This window comes from Pinus tabuliformis, chromosome 4_1, assembly GCF_031772625.1.
Source record: "Pinus tabuliformis cultivar Carrire ecotype Pingquan chromosome 4_1, CPIR1, whole genome shotgun sequence".
NCBI lineage: Eukaryota > Viridiplantae > Streptophyta > Pinopsida > Pinales > Pinaceae > Pinus > Pinus tabuliformis.
Window position 1 is genome coordinate 245,225,053 of NC_142303.1, and position 16,357 is coordinate 245,241,409.

Genomic DNA, 16,357 nt, shown 5'->3' on the forward strand with positions numbered 1-16,357 from the left:
GATTGATGGTGTCACAAAAATATAATGTCGTCGTGGAGGTGTTTTATCAACGCGGAAATATAATGTCGTCGCGGAGGTGTTTCAGCAACGCCGAAACTGGTGTTACAGCAACGCTGAAACTGGTGTTTCAGCAACGCCGAAACTGGTGTTACAGCAACGCTGAAACTGGTGTTGCAGCAACGCTGAAACTGGTGTATCAGCAAATTTTTGACAAGTGTCGGTGTTTCAGCAACGGAGAAATTGGTGTTTCAACAACTTTTCTCCAGGCGTTTCAACAGTGTTCAACAACGGTTTCAGCAATGGTGTATTCCGCCTGCTATATATATATATATAATTATCTTTTGATACCATATACACTATAATCCTCCCGATGGCTTTGTTTGCTCTTATTTTCTCCGATGGCTCTCTGCATCCTCTGTTTGCTTTTAAACGCATCCATTGCTCCTCCGATAGCTCCTGATGACTCTGATATGCTTCCTTGCTATATGGTTCCTCCTGCAGCTCCACCGATGGCTCTGTGTGCACCTTCTCTTTGGCATATACCGATGGCTCTATATATATTGCTCCTCTTGGCTCCTCTTGCTCCATCTGCTCCTCTCGGTCCATTTGCTCCTCTTGGTCCATTTGCTCCTCTTGGCTCCGATATGCTCTGTCTCCTCCTCTTGAATATTGCCATATTGACATCAATGACAATCTGCGTCCAACAATCTCCCCCTTTGTTATTGATGGCAATATTCTCCTGCCTTCTCCCCCTTTGACATCAATGGCAAAGGAATGCTACGAACTCCCCCTGTCAAGCTGCTCCCCCTGTCCTGCTGCATCTTTATGAATGAACTTGAGTGATGATAAAGAAATAACCCCCATCTTTTGTCGCAGATGTTCGAATGCTTCCTGAGGAAGAGGTTTTGTGAAAATATCAGCTATTTGCTCCTTAGTACTGATATATTCTAGAGCGATGTTTTATTCAGCTACTTGCTCATGGAGGAAATGATACTTGATTGGTATGTGTTTGGTTCTTGAGTGCATCACTGGATTTTTGCTGAGACTGATAGCACTAGTGTTGTCACAATAAACGGTAATTGGTTTATCTGTACATATGTCGACATCTTTTAGTGCTTCCTTCATCCAAAGTATCTGAGAGCAACAGTCTGCTGCAGCGATATACTCGGCTTCGGTTGTGGATAGTGATATGGATGACTGTTTTTTGCTGAGCCAGGATACCAAACAGTCTCCTAGGAAGAATGCATTTCCACTAGTACTTTTCCGATCATCTATATTTCCAGCCCAATCAGCATCGGTGTATGCAGTTACAGTCAGGGTTGAGTTCCTTGGGTACCAAAGACCGAAATCAGAAGTTCCCTTCAGGTATCTGAGAATTCTTTTTACAGCTAATAAATGAGATTGTTTGGGAGCCGATTGAAATCTTCCCACCATTCCTACTGCTTGCATTATGTCTGGTCGTGTAGTTGTTAAGTATAGAAGGGCTCCAATCATTGACCTGTAATGAGTTGCATCTACTAGAGGGGAGTCATCATCTTTGCTCAGTTTGCAGTTTGTGGTCATGGGAGTGCTCATGGGTGCACAGTCCTCCATTCCATATTTTTTGAGCATGTTTTTTAGATATTTGCCTTGAGATATATACAATCCTGCTATGGTTTGAGATACTTGAAGTCCAAGGAAGTGGGACAGTTCTCCTATCATTGACATCTCAAATTCTTTTGCCATGCTTTGAGAAAATTCATGGCTCATTTCATCATTATTACTAGCAAAAATCAGATCATCGACATAAACAAGAGCAACTAGTAACTTACCTTGATCTGTCTTTATGTATAGATTGCTTCCAGCCACTCCCTTTTTGAAGCCTTGTTGTTGGAGATAGTTATCCAATCTTGCATACCAAGCTCTAGGAGCTTGTTTCAACCCATACAAAGCCTTTTTCAACTTACAGACTAGGTCCTTTCCTGCTGTCAGATCAAAACCTTCTGGCTGCTCCATGTAGACTTCCTCCTTGAGTTCCCCATTTAGAAATGTTGATTTCACGTCCATTTGATAGATTTTGAATCCTTTCGAGCAAGCAAATGCTAAAAACATCCTGATAGCTTCCATACGGGCCACTGGTGCAAACGTCTCTTCAAAGTCAACTCCTTCAATTTGCGAATAGCCTTTGCAAACAAGTCTTGCCTTGTTTCTGATAACCTGTCCTTCCTCATTCATTTTATTTTTGAACACCCATTTGGTTCCTATTATGTTTTTGTCCTTCGGACGAGGTACCAGCTCCCATGTCTTGTTCTTCTCAATTTGGAATATTTCTTCTTCCATTGCTTTTACCCAATGAGGATCCTTACTTGCTTCTGTGAATGTTTCTGGTTCTATCATAGATAGGAGGGCAATGGCTTTTCTCTTGGGTGAGGTTGTTATCCTTCTTCTGGTCTGCACACCTTCATCTTTATCGCCAATGATCTGTTCTTCTGGATGGTATCTTTCTACATACTTCATCTTTGAAGGAGTATAAGCCGGTTCTCTTTCCTCTTCTTCTTCTTCATCATCTATCTCTTCTTCTTTAGATTCTTCTTCAATGAGAAAGTCATCTTCCTGTTCTTCAATTTCCTTTTTTGGAAGATCTTCGTCAACCTTAACATCGATGCTTTCCACTATTTTCTTCAGTCGAAAATTGTAGCATTTGTAAGCCTTGCTCCGTGGAGAGTATCCAAGAAATATCCCCTCATCAACCCGAGAATCAAATTTTCCAGGTGAACCATCATTTATTTTTATGAAGCACTTGCTTCCAAATATTTTGAAATACTTCACCGAAGCAGGTCTCCCTTTCCATAGCTCATAAGGAGTTTTATCACAATTTGATCTTAATTGAGTCCGATTCAATGTATAGACAGCTGTCCCTACTGCTTCCCTCCAGAATTTAGGTTGTAGGTCTGCTGCTAACAGCATGGTTCTTGCCATTTCTTGGACAGTTCGGTTTCGTCTTTCAACTACCCCATTTTGCTGAGGTGTTCTGGCAGCCGAGAATTCCCTTTTAATTCCATGAATATTGCAGAACTCACTGAACTCGTTTGATGTGAATTCTCCTCCTCTGTCTGTTCTGAGACACTTAATTTTTGAATCTTTTTCGTTTTCTATAAGGGCTTTTAGATTCTTAAAACACTCAAAAGTTTCAGATTTATACTTTATGAAATATATCCACATCATTCTAGTATAATCATCAACAAATAACACAAAGTACCTTTCTCCTTGGAGTGCTTGATTTCTAGTTGGCCCACACACATCAGCATGGATGATCTCCAAGGGCTTTGATGTACAGTGTTCCTTTGTCTTGTGGCTGGTTCTGGTCTGTTTTCCATGTTGACATGGACCACACACTGCTTGCTTTGGTTTGGACAACCTTGGGATGTCTTGTACAGCTTTGATTTTGCTGATATTGACCAGATTTTCGAAGCTGGTATGTCCAAGTCTCTTGTGCCACAACCAACTCTCATCTGCCTGACTCAAGTAGCATTTGTTCTCCTGAATCTTGTTCAGAACGTAAATATTGTCTGGTGTTCTTACTCCTTTTGCCACAAGTTTTCCAGAAACAGAGTTCCTTATTTCACAGTCTTTGGTGCTGAAGACAACCTTATGTCCTTGATCACAAATTTCGCTGACACTCAGAAGGTTGTGTTTGAGTCCGTCAACCAACAGAGCATCTTGAGCTTTTCCTTTTCCATTGATCAAAGTAACTGTTCCTCTTCCTGCAATTTTGCCAGTTCCGCTTCCAAAGGACACATTCCCTTCCTTTTTGCTCAGTGAGATAAATTTCCTTTTGTCTCCTGTCATGTGTCTGGAGCACCCACTATCCACAAACCACTGGTTTCCATTATTTTGCGCAAATAGAGCCAGGCCGCATTTGTCCATTGCAGAGATCTTGCTGCTCGTTTTTCTTCCTTTGAGTGGGCAGTTTTGTTCATAGTGTCCATTATTGTAGCAAAAAGAGCAAGTCAAATCAAATTTAGTCAAGGGATCGAATGAGTTGAAGGTTTTGATTTGTCCCTGTCTTTTGGGAGCATATGAGTTGATTACTCGGTCATTTTGCGTTGTCTTTTCACTTCTGCGAGCCATACAGTGTCTAGCTTGGTGACCGAAGTTTTTACAGTGAAAACAGTGTCCAAGAAATATGGTTTTGAAGCAACCAAGGTTTAATTCGCCTTCTTTTCTGAGAATTACTCCTCCCTCGTCCTTTGGATTTTTGATGGGCCCTTGGTGGAGTACAGGTTTGTATTTGCTGTAGTGTCCATGATTCGACTCCACATTCTTCTTTGGAATAACTCTTTCTTGATTCTTGGAATCTGGGATGCACTTTTGATAAGAAACTTTTTCATCTTTTGGGTTGCAGGAAAGTGCATCGGCATAGCTTTTCGCACTATTCTTAGTGCTTGAGGATTCTCCCTTGAAACCTATTCCAGACTTATCATGTTGAGGTTTTTGATTTTTCAGAATAGTATCAAGTATTTGAGAGCTTTTACATCCCTTTTTAATTTGCTCCAACTCCTTTCTCAGAGATACTACTTCGGCCTCACGTTCTTCACAAGTCTCTTCTTTTTCCTTAAGCTTTGTTTTCAAGAGATCTTCTCTCCTTCTTATTTCCTCGTTTTCCACTTTGAGAGAGATAATTTTGTTCCGTAGTTTCTCATTCTCTTCAATGGCACTTATTAACAGTTCATCCACATTTCCTTCTTGCCCCGAGTCATCATCATCTGTGAGTGCCATGAATAGTGCTTCTTGGCTTTCATCATGATTGCTTTCCTCATCTGATTTCTTTTTGATGACCATAAACTCATCCTCATCAGACTCATCTTGCTTAGAGAGAAGGTTTTTCTTATTGAACCCTTTCTTTTTATATGTCATTCTTTTAGAATTTCTTTCATCATCACTGTCATGTTTATGAGGACATTTTGTTGCATAATGACCTATTTTACCACATTTAAAACAGATAAGAGGATACTTGCCTTTAAGCTTAGATCCTCTCTTCAGCTTTCGTACATATTGAGCCAATTCGGATTCCACATCTGACTGATCACTACAGTCATTCCTTTCTTTCCCTTTCTTTGACTTTAAGGCCTTGAATGCTGCATCTTTGGAGCTAGGTCCACCTTTCCTCATTTCATAGGCAGTGAGAATTCCATGGAGTTCATCCATTTTGAGGGTGTCAAGATCCTTTGATTCTTCTATAGCACTTATTTTGGAGTCAAATCTGTCTAGAAGGGACCTTAATACCTTTTGTACAATAGTACTTTCTTCAACCTTTTCATCCAATCCTTTCAGGGAATTTACCACTTCAGCTACTCGGAGGAGGTATGCTGCAATATCTTCTTCCTCTTCCATCTTCAAACTTTCAAATTGTCTTCTGTGAGTTTGAAGCTTTGCCTTTTTGACTTTTGAGTCTCCATCGTACAAACTAACTAGCTTCTCCCACATTTCTCTGGCAGAGTTACAGTGCATGATTTTTGTAAACTCAGAATCAGTGATTCCACTAGTGATAGAGTTCATGGCTTTTGCATTTGCAATGTAGGCTTTCCTCTCGTCTTGGTCTGTTGGAAGAGTGGAAGTCGCTCGGTATTCAGTTTGACAAAAATGCCAGACTTCAGGTCCAAGGGACATTAAATAGTAAGTCATTCTTTTCTTCCAAAACCCAAAGTTAGTGCCATCAAACAGAGGAGGTTTTCCTGATGCTTCATGATTTCTCATCATGGTTGCTGATCCTTCTTCAAGCTGTTAGGCTAGAATGAAGAAGCCAGCTCTGATACCAATTGTTGGAAATACTGAGAGGGGGGGTGAATCAGTATTTCTTTTTCCCACTATTGTTTTACCAGTTAAAACATATATATTCAGAACCCAAGATGAACAACAAGAATAAATGCTTTTATTAATGTAAACTGTGTAGTAAAATAAATACAATATATAGATGGTTGCAATCAGTTGCCAAGCTCCAACTTGGACTTTGGTGAGTCTCCAACCTCCAGAGCACCAACTCTATTTTGTCAAGACACCAATCTTGGACTTAGGAGCACAAACTCTCAAGGACTTCAATCCTTCCTACTTCTGAGGCTTCAACCCCAAGGACTCCAATCCTACTTACTTCTGAGGCACCAGCCCAAGGACTTCAATCCTTCTCACTTTTGAGGCACCAACCCCAAGGACTCCAATCCTTCTGCTCTCAGAACTCTTCTCTGCTGAGTTCTATCTATTTACAGCTTCACTGTAGTCTCCAAGCGACAGTATCAATGACAACCCGTCTTCTTATGAATGAGTCTTTACAACTTTGCACACTGCCCACACATAGTCTCCAATAGCCATTTTGTTCTCTGATAATGTCTTCACACAGCTTTAGTCAGTCTTCTGTTAGCTGCACTAAACTCTGTATAAAGAACAATTTTCTGTTCAAGCTTATGTTCTCATTGTCACAATGAATGCTTCAGCATGACTATTTCTCTGCTGGCTGTTTCTGTTGGTCCTTCATCCCTCTTTCTGTTTTGTTGGACCCTCATACGGCCTCTATTTCCTCCAGCATATTTCAGCAACTTTCAGCAGTTGTAACGGCCTTCACAGTGTATTTCAGCAACTTTCAGCAGCTGCAGCAACAGCAGCAATCGCAACAACAACTACAGCAACAGAAGCAATAGCAACAGCAGCTACAGCAACAACAGCTACAGCAACAGCAGCAACAGCAACAGCAGCTACAGCAACAACAGCTACAGCAACAGCAGCAACAGCAGCAGCAGCAGCAACAACAGCAACAGCAACAGCAGCAATAGCAGCTCACCCAACAATTCCCTGTTTTTACTGTTTTATACATTCTCATGCCTTTGTCCGTTCATTTCCACTTACTCAATGGCTCTTTGGCTTCCTCCTCGCTCGCTTGAGCTTCGGCTTCCTCAACACTCACTTGACCTTCCGGCTTCCCTCCTCCATTCGCTTTATCTTCCTCATGATTACCTTTGATTGATGGTGTCACAAAAATATAATGTCGTCGTGGAGGTGTTTTATCAACGCGGAAATATAATGTCGTCGCGGAGGTGTTTTAGCAACGCCGAAACTGGTGTTTCAGCAACGCCGAAACTGGTGTTACAGCAACGCTGAAACTGGTGTTTCAGCAACGCCGAAACTGGTGTTACAGCAACGCTGAAACTGGTGTTGCAGCAACGCTGAAACTGGTGTTGCGGCAACACTGAACCTGGTGTATCAGCAAATTTTTGACAAGTGTCGGTGTTTCAGCAACGGAGAAATTGGTGTTTCAGCAACTTTTCTCCAGGGGTTTCAACAGTGTTCAACAACGGTTTCAGCAATGGTGTATTCCGCCTGCTATATATATATAATTATCTTTTGATACCATATACACTATAATCCTCCCGATGGCTTTGTTTGCTCTTATTTGCTCTGATGGCTCTCTGCGTCCTCTGTTTGCTTTTAAACGCATCCATTGCTCCTCCGATAGCTCCTGATGACTCTGATATGCTTCCTTGCTATATGGTTCCTCCTGCAGCTCCACCGATGGCTCTGTGTGCACCTTCTCTTTGGCATATACCGATGGCTCTATATATATTGCTCCTCTTGGCTCCTCTTGCTCCATCTGCTCCTCTCGGTCCATTTGCTCCTCTTGGTCCATTTGCTCCTCTTGGCTCCGATATGCTCTGTCTCCTCCTCTTGAATATTGCCATATTGACATCAATGACAATCTGTGTCCAACACTAGTCACAAAGGTAATAAGGTACAACACTTAGGGCTCAAGGCTCCTTCGCATATCGCCATGTTGGCAATCTGGCAAGAAGCATTATTTAATATTTTGCAGATATCCCAAGCCCTAATAAACATCTGGTCTTGGTGCTTGGTCATAGAAGTTTTGTGTTGTAGCCTTGGTGCTTAAAGGCCTTGGAACATTGCCATACCAGAAGTTTGGATGAGCAACATTTGTTGAATCCACTTATATCTTGGTGCTTGGTTCCATCAACTAATGAAAATGTGACGTTTTGGGACAAGATTTTTTTCCCATCCAAAGGTCTAAATAAATTTGGTTTTGTGACCATTTTTGGTGTTAAGAAAATTCAGAATTTCCTCCAATAACATGTATTTTTTTAGGTTTGAACCCCCAATGTCTGATGAAACATAAAATTTGGTGTTCTAGCACGATAAACACTTGGTTGTTCAATGAGGGCATATGAAGTAATTTGAGGGTCGAGTCTTTGAGAATTGAGACATAACATCGACGACTATGGATAGTGTCGAACTGTGTGCATCATTGTTCAATGTTGTCAATTGCTTGGGATTGTAAGCACAAGAGTTTAAGAATTTGGTGAAGGAAGTGTTGACATTCGATTACAAGATTGAATTTATTAACCTGACTTATATATATGTTTCCTTATAGATTTTACTTCATTAAGTTATGTCATCAAGCAATTATACATTTAAATCCAAATAAAAATAGAGATCATGGAGCACAAGAGACAAGAGACACCAAAAATTAGGCCAAAGGCCAAGGAAAAACCCATAAGGGGAAGACCCATCAATCATTTCCTTATATATTCTTTGTCAACAAGAGAAATTCAAGTCAAATTATCTAATGATCCTAGTGCCAATTAAACCCTCCAAATCTTGTCTTCTTGTAGTTTGCATCATCAGAAATAGTAGCCTTCATGTAGCTCGCTTTACATAGAGATCTGGTCCATCATATAGTTCGCATGTCACAGAGGAATGGTCCATCAAGTAGCTCGCATGTCACAGAGGTTTGGTCCATCAAGTAGATCGCATGTCACAGATGTATGGTCCATCAAGTAGCTCACATTTCATAGAGGAAGGTGTGTTGAAAATAGAAACAAGAAATGTTAAAAATAGAATCTAGAAATTCCAATTTAATTTGTCCTTGAATTAAATTGTGAATTAAAATTGTAATTATTTTCTCATAGCAACTTGTAATAGTTAACTAAGTTAAGTTGACTTAGTTAACTTAGGAATTTCGAGTTGGAAGTATTTTGGAAGTCATGTATATGTACTCCCTAAGTTTTAGGGGTCTAAGATGAGCATATTTATGAGTTGTAATTAGGTAACTCAGTTTACCGAGTTATGGTCAATTAAATTAGTTCTAATTGTTTGTAGAACTAATAGAGGATTAGTAGTCACTTGGTGCAATGGTGCATCCACAAGTGTTACTCCAGTTAACTAAAGATTCCCTCATCAGAAACTCATACATTTCATTTCAGAGAAAACCCAGTTGAGACTAGAGTGCAGGGATAGTGTACTATCAGTTGTATGATTTACTGAGTTGTAAATATCATGCATGCAATCTTTGGAAACCCCTCATCCAGTCATTATCATCCAAAGAAATTAGTCATCATCAGGCGGAGGATAGGAAATACTTGTGCAGGTTAAGCTCAAGGTTGAGAAAAACATATATTATTCATCCAAATTCTTTGACCAAGGGCGCAAGGAATTAGGATCTTGGAGAACAAAAAAAGAGGCTAGAGATTGGCTTGAGCTTGCTTGTGAGTAGGGAGATTGATCATACTGAGTGTTGGAATTGTTCTTTTGAGAATAAGCATTGTATTATCATCTTGAATTTCTGATTTAATGCAAAACAGATAGTGGGGGTTTTCAGTTGAGGCTTTCCCCGATACTTAATGTGCCATTGATTTATCTTCTTCTTGTTCATATTGTTTTCATTGATCCATTGGCTTCCGCTAGTTGAAAGTAGAAGTAGATTCTTGTCCTGTGCTTTAGTAAATTGCATGAGCTTGTGAATTTACAGGAAATTCTACAAGGTGTCTTAGAAAACTCGCATTATCACAGACAAAAGATGCCACAAAAAGCTCATTTTCCTCTAAAAGAATGTGCCTCGTATTTCCATGCCACAAACCTAAGTTTCTCTTCCACAAATGATTATTGAATTGGTTGCAAAAAGGTGGAGAATATATGACAATATATACTTGTTCATTCATGTGAAGGGACACGTCCTTTGGATAGGCCGACTTATCTTCTAGAGGGCCGAATTAGAAACTTGGAGGGACAAATGACACTATTAAAATTCAAATTTTCTTCTTTTCACAAGGGTCATGAAGAACATGCCCTTTTACATTTTCTTTTGATCAAAGTTACAAAGAATGAAGAACATGCTAGATAATAATAATAATTTTTCATCTTTTATTTTTTTTACATAAAATACATATTGATACAGTGACAATTATGAATACGGAACCTAGTTACAATTCCAACACGTCCTCTTAACTAGGGAGGTATTCATAATGAATTATTAGGATATTCTCAAGTTGAGAACTTCTATAAGAAAGGATCTGGATTGATAAAAATCAATGATGATAATATCATCATAACCAACATTGTCAAACTATCAAGGACTTGATAAGTGTGTTATATCTCTCTATAGATTAGAGCACAATGTTGGGAGGCATTCAATAGGACACCACACTACCTATTTGAGGAAGATACTCCACCTAGGTTCACCAAAGTAAGTCCTCAAAGGACCATTTCCTAATCCATTGTCACAATATTTGACACAAGGAAATATCATTTCTTCGAACCATATTAGATAAATGTACTTGACTTATCTTTGTTAGTCCTGGTCACAATACAGATCTCAAGAATGTTCCCTGATGCTTGTTCAATCCACCATTCTCCCTACCCGTGTTCATGCACTAGACTTATGGCAGTTAGTCCTAGTCATAGTACATGACACATGGAGAACACAATGTCCATCCTCACTCTTTCTCAACTAGGGAGGAGATATCCACAAGCCCAAGTTTGTCTCAAAAATGCATCGGTTACCTATTTGTCAATGGAGATACATTGTAACTTCATGGCTCCATTCTACATCATGTCATGAATCATAATATGCTTTGACCTTCCAAGTTCTTGTTGGAAATACTGAGAGGGGGTTGAATAAGTATTTCTTAGCAATTAGCAATTTATTAATATTTTCAGAGCATTAGTTTATCTTCAACAATATTTAATTAGATAGAAAAAAGCAGTGGACAAAACCATTCAATAATGCATAATAATCAAGATAGTGGACACAAAGATTTTTAGGTGGAAAACTCCCTCCAAGTCAAAAACCATCGAATGCGTCTTAATATTTATCTTCTTCTTCAAAAGAATAATTATATCAAGTTTTCAACTCCAAATGAAGGAGGCTCCAGCCCCCTGTTTTACAAGCTCCTACCTGTAGGATGCTCCAACACCCTATTTATCAACTGCAATTGAGAGGACGCTCCAATGCCCTAGATCTTAGGCTCCAACCTGATGGATGCTCCAACACCTTGTGTACTAGCTACAACTTGATGGATGCTACATGCCCTGTGTAGGCCCCAACTTGCCCTAGCATCACCTTGTCACCCTGAAGTGTTCTCAGGATCCAACCTGAAGGTGACTCTAATCACCTGCCTCCCACCACCTTGTCACCCTAATTAGCAAGTGAACCATGTTTCACAACTTTCAAACTAGATCCCCCTATGCTCAAATCAATATAAAGAAACTATAATAAAGATTATGTTGCTTTGTTCGATAAGGATATCACTAACTAGTCCTAGAAACCACACTTCTCAACACTGCATGATTTGACCATTGTACTATCATACTTCAACCACTACTCACTGAACCAAAATTTGCTTAATCACAATGTCAATCCAACTGTTACTCAATTTGCACATCAAATTGACAATCTTCTTTTGCATTAGTTGTAAACCATAACTATAGAAAAACAACAAATTCACTATTCTATAATAAATAATCAATCTGATCTCTGTATTAGTCAATCCTATACTCATGCAACTTGCAATGTTCAATGTCACTGTATCGCACTACTCTTGAATGAATATGCGTTCAAGGGCTCATAGGTAGTCAAACCAAATCACTTGTGCCAAGTTGTTAATGTTGTTGCAAGTACAGGGCACTAATGTTTGATGATGAAACAATCCAAGAGGTCTTAGGTCAACCCTATGACCTGCTTGCAATTATCTCAAACTTTGTCCAATGAGGGCTACTAGCATATGTCTTATAGTTTGCTCTGATATTCAATCTCTTGGTACCATGTAAGGTCACTATTGTGACACCACCTACTGCAATTATATTAGGTCCCTATAATAGTAGTGTACTCTCCTTATTCTTATTTTTAGTGTAGCCCTCTTATTGTTATTGATGTGCCCATGTAGCCCCCATATTGTTATTATTGTGCCCCATAGGAATGTACTATTGTTATTGTTGTGCCATTACATTATTATTGTTATGTAAGCTCTAATTATATTTTGACCCCTTAGACTCTTATATATACCAAGGAGGTCTTGTCATTTGTATAATCCAAGAATTGTTTATTTATGTGATGTAAATGAGGTTTCCCCCTCGAAGCGACTAATTTTCAAGTCGTTGATCTATAATAATCAAGATAGTGGACACAAAGATTTTTAGGTGGAAAACTCCCTCCAAGTCAAAAACCATCGAATGCTTCTTAATATTTATCTTCTTCTTCAAAAGAATAATTACATCAAGTTTTCAACTCCAAATGAAGGAGGCTCCAACCGCCTGTTTTACAAGCTCCTATTTGTAGGATGCTCCAACACCCTATTTATCAACTGCAATTGAGAGGACGCTCCAATGCCCTAGATCTTAGGCTCCAACCTGATGGATGCTCCAACACCTTGTGTACTAGCTACAAATTGATGGATGCTCCATGCCCTGTGCAGGCCCCAACTTGCCCTAGCATCACCTTGTCACCCTGAAGTGTTCCCAGGATCCAACCTGAAGGTGACTCTAATCACTTGCCTCCCACGACCTTGCCACCCTAATTAGCAAGCGAACCATGTTTCACAACTTTCAGACTAGATCCCCCCATGCTCAAATCAATATAAAGAAACTATAATAAAGATTATGTTGCTTTGTTCGATAAGGATATCACTAACCAGTCCTAGAAACCACAATTCTCAGCACTGCATGATTTGACCATTGTACTATCATACTTCAACCACTACTCACTGAACCAAAATTTGCTTAATCACAATGTCAATCCAACTGCTACTCAATTTGCACATCAAATTGACAATTATCTTTTGCATTAGTTGTAAACCATAACTATAGAAAAACAACAACTTCACTATTCTATAATAAATAATCAATCTGATCTCTGTATTAGTCAATCCTATACTCATGCAACTTGTGATGTTCAATGTCACTGTACTGCACTACTCTTGAATGAATATGCGTTCAAGGGCTCATAGGTAGTCAAACCAAATCACTTGTGCCAAGTTGTTAATGTTGTTGCAAGTACAGGGCACTAATGTTTGATGATGGGACAATCCAAGAGGTCTTAGGTCAACCCTATGACCTGCTTGCAATTATCTCAAACTTTGTCCAATGAGGGCTACTAGCATATGTCTTATAGTTTGCTCTGATATTCAATCTCTTGGTACCATGTAAGGTCACTATTGTGACATCACATGTTGCAATGATATTAGGTCCCTATAATAGTAGTGTACTCTCCTTATTCTTATTTTTAGCGTAGCCCTCTTATTGTTATTGATGTGCCCATGTAGCCCCATATTGTTATTATTGTGCCCCATAGAAATGTACTATTGTTATTGTTGTGCCATTACATTATTATTGTTATGTAAGCTCTAATTATATTTTGACCCCTTAGACTCTTATATATACCAAGGAGGTCTTGTCATTTGTATCATCCAAGAATTGTTCATTTATGTGATGTAAATGAGGTTTCCCCCTCGAAGAGGCTAATTTTCAAGTCGTTGATCTATCTTTTCTTCTATTTTGTAATTTGGTTGCATAAAATTTGGTATCATAGCTTTGGATTATAGGGTTTCGTTGCTTCAAACATGTCATATTAGTATTTTCACTATAATTTTTTTTTCTACGAGGCTTCAAAAGCCTAAATTGCGACCACTTGGATTCAAAATCTTGGTAAACATCACATAAAAATTTCAGATCTTGGTTCACTATATTTTCTGAGATATAGTCCAGAGAAGTTAGAGTTTTTGCATGCTCCAAAATCCAGTCTCAAATAGGTGACCTAGGGAAAATCGTCATAACTTTCTTTACAAGAATTGGATCTGAATTTTGTAAAACGTGGCTCAAAATAAATGGACTGTAGTTTTTCTTGTATCATTTTCAGGGCTAAAGGTTCAAACGTTGTCACGTGGCATTCTGTAAAGTTTTATCTACTGAATTACCATAACCAGTCCATCATGGGATATTTGGCATAACTTTACCTTGAGAAATCCAATCTCGGTATGACTTATGGCATCGGAAAGAAGACTCAGAGAATTACCATAGGATGAAATTTCAGACTTTGGAGAGCCAAAATTACAGAGGTACAACTATTTCAAGATAGAGCTCCTAAAAGCAAGAAAAATGTGTTTATTTTCTTTAAAAATTGCATAACTTTTGTTTGAAAAATCAATTTGAAGTGATTCTAAGGGCACATTGAAGCATAAATATCATATTTGGTTCTAAAATGCTTCCCAAAAAAAATAATTATACACCCATTAAGCCCTCAAAAAACTCTATTATGACGCATGAAGAGGAAGAATTGCAACAGGATATATCAAAATTATGGGACCAAGTGCAACAAATTTCTCTCTCACAAAGAGCAACCAAAGATGAACTAAAAGGAGACACGGATGGCTTAAAATGGGACATGGATGGTTTAAAATCATAAATAAAAGGGACATGGATTTTTCAAAAGTAGAAATAAAAGGCGACATGGATGGTTTAAAAACATAATTAAAAGGTGACATGAATGGTTTAGAAGAAGACATGGAATGTTTGAAGAAAGGTTTGACAAAGTTGCTACAAGAAATGCTTCATAATGGGGAAAAGGTATTCGATAAAATTCATGATGATAACAAAATGAATGTTAATCATGATTTCAGAGACTCTTACATTGGATTGAAGACCCACCATATTCCAAAGATTGATATAAGGAAGTTTGATAGCAAGGATCTGGTAACATGGATACTACAAATGGAGCAATATTTTGATCTCCATAATGTGCAACGCACACAAAAGGTACACATTGCATATTTATATGTAGAATCCAATCAGTTGGTATGGTATCAATGTCTTTGTTCTTGTAAACCACCTATCATTTGGTCAATTTTTCCGGAGGAAATAATAGCACATTATGATGATACAAAGCGCAACGCCTTCTTTAGCCAATTGATAAATCTCAAACAAAAGGGTTCAATTGCAGAGCACATTGAGGACTTCCAAAAATTTAATATAAGGGTAAATGATATTCTAGAGGAGCATATGATTGGTGTCTTCATAGGGACTTTAAAGGATAACATCCAACATGAGGTTCATCTTTGGGATCCCGATTCATTGGAGAAGATATTCATGGTGGTAAGAAAAGTTTAAAGCAAAATTATGGTAACAAGGAAGTCTACCACTCACAACTACAAATATTGAAGTTTGTTGCTACTAACCTTCCACAACCTATAAGGTTGACACCAGAACAATTGGAAGAAAAAAGAGCAAAAGAGTTTTATTACAGTTGTGATAGAAAATAAACTAAAGTTCACAAGTGTGTTGAGAAGAAATTATTTTACATAGATTGTGACAAGGAGAAAGAAAAAGAACAAGAAACGTCAACAGAGTAGGATATACACTAGGAACTAACCCTGGAAAAAGAAGAAATTAATCTAATCATATCTTGTAATTCATTGGCGGGAATTATTAGTCCTCAAATTCTCAAGATAGAAGGATATATCAAGAATAAAAAGGTAATAATGTTGATTGATTCGGGTAGTACCCATAATTTTATTCATTCTAAGATAGTCAATGAATTGAATTACTTTCTATATCCAACACCAAAGTGCGAAGTGATGGTTGTAAATGGAGGAACTATAAATTTCTTTGGAAAGCGCCATAATATCAAGTTAACCATGGGTGAATATGTATTGAATATTCCAACGCTTTCCATTCCAATGGGTGGTGTTGATGTTGTACTATGAGTCCAATTATTATAACCTGTGGGGACAATATCTTTCAATTTTCAAGAACTTCTCTTGAAATTTTTTTGGGAAGGAAAGGAAATTGAATTAAGGGGTATTGCAGGAAAATTAGGGAAGATAATCAACTCTAATTGCATGACAAATCTTTTGAAAAAAGAAAAACGGGGTGCAATTGCACAATTATGCTCTCTAGAGGTTCAAACATCAAAATCACCTATTTCTCCATATCTGCAAAAAGTATTGGATAATTATTTCCCAAAGGTACTTGAGACTTCCAAAGACCTCCCACCTATTCGTGATTATGATCATGTTATTCACTTGATTCCAGGAAGTGTTTCTCCAAACAT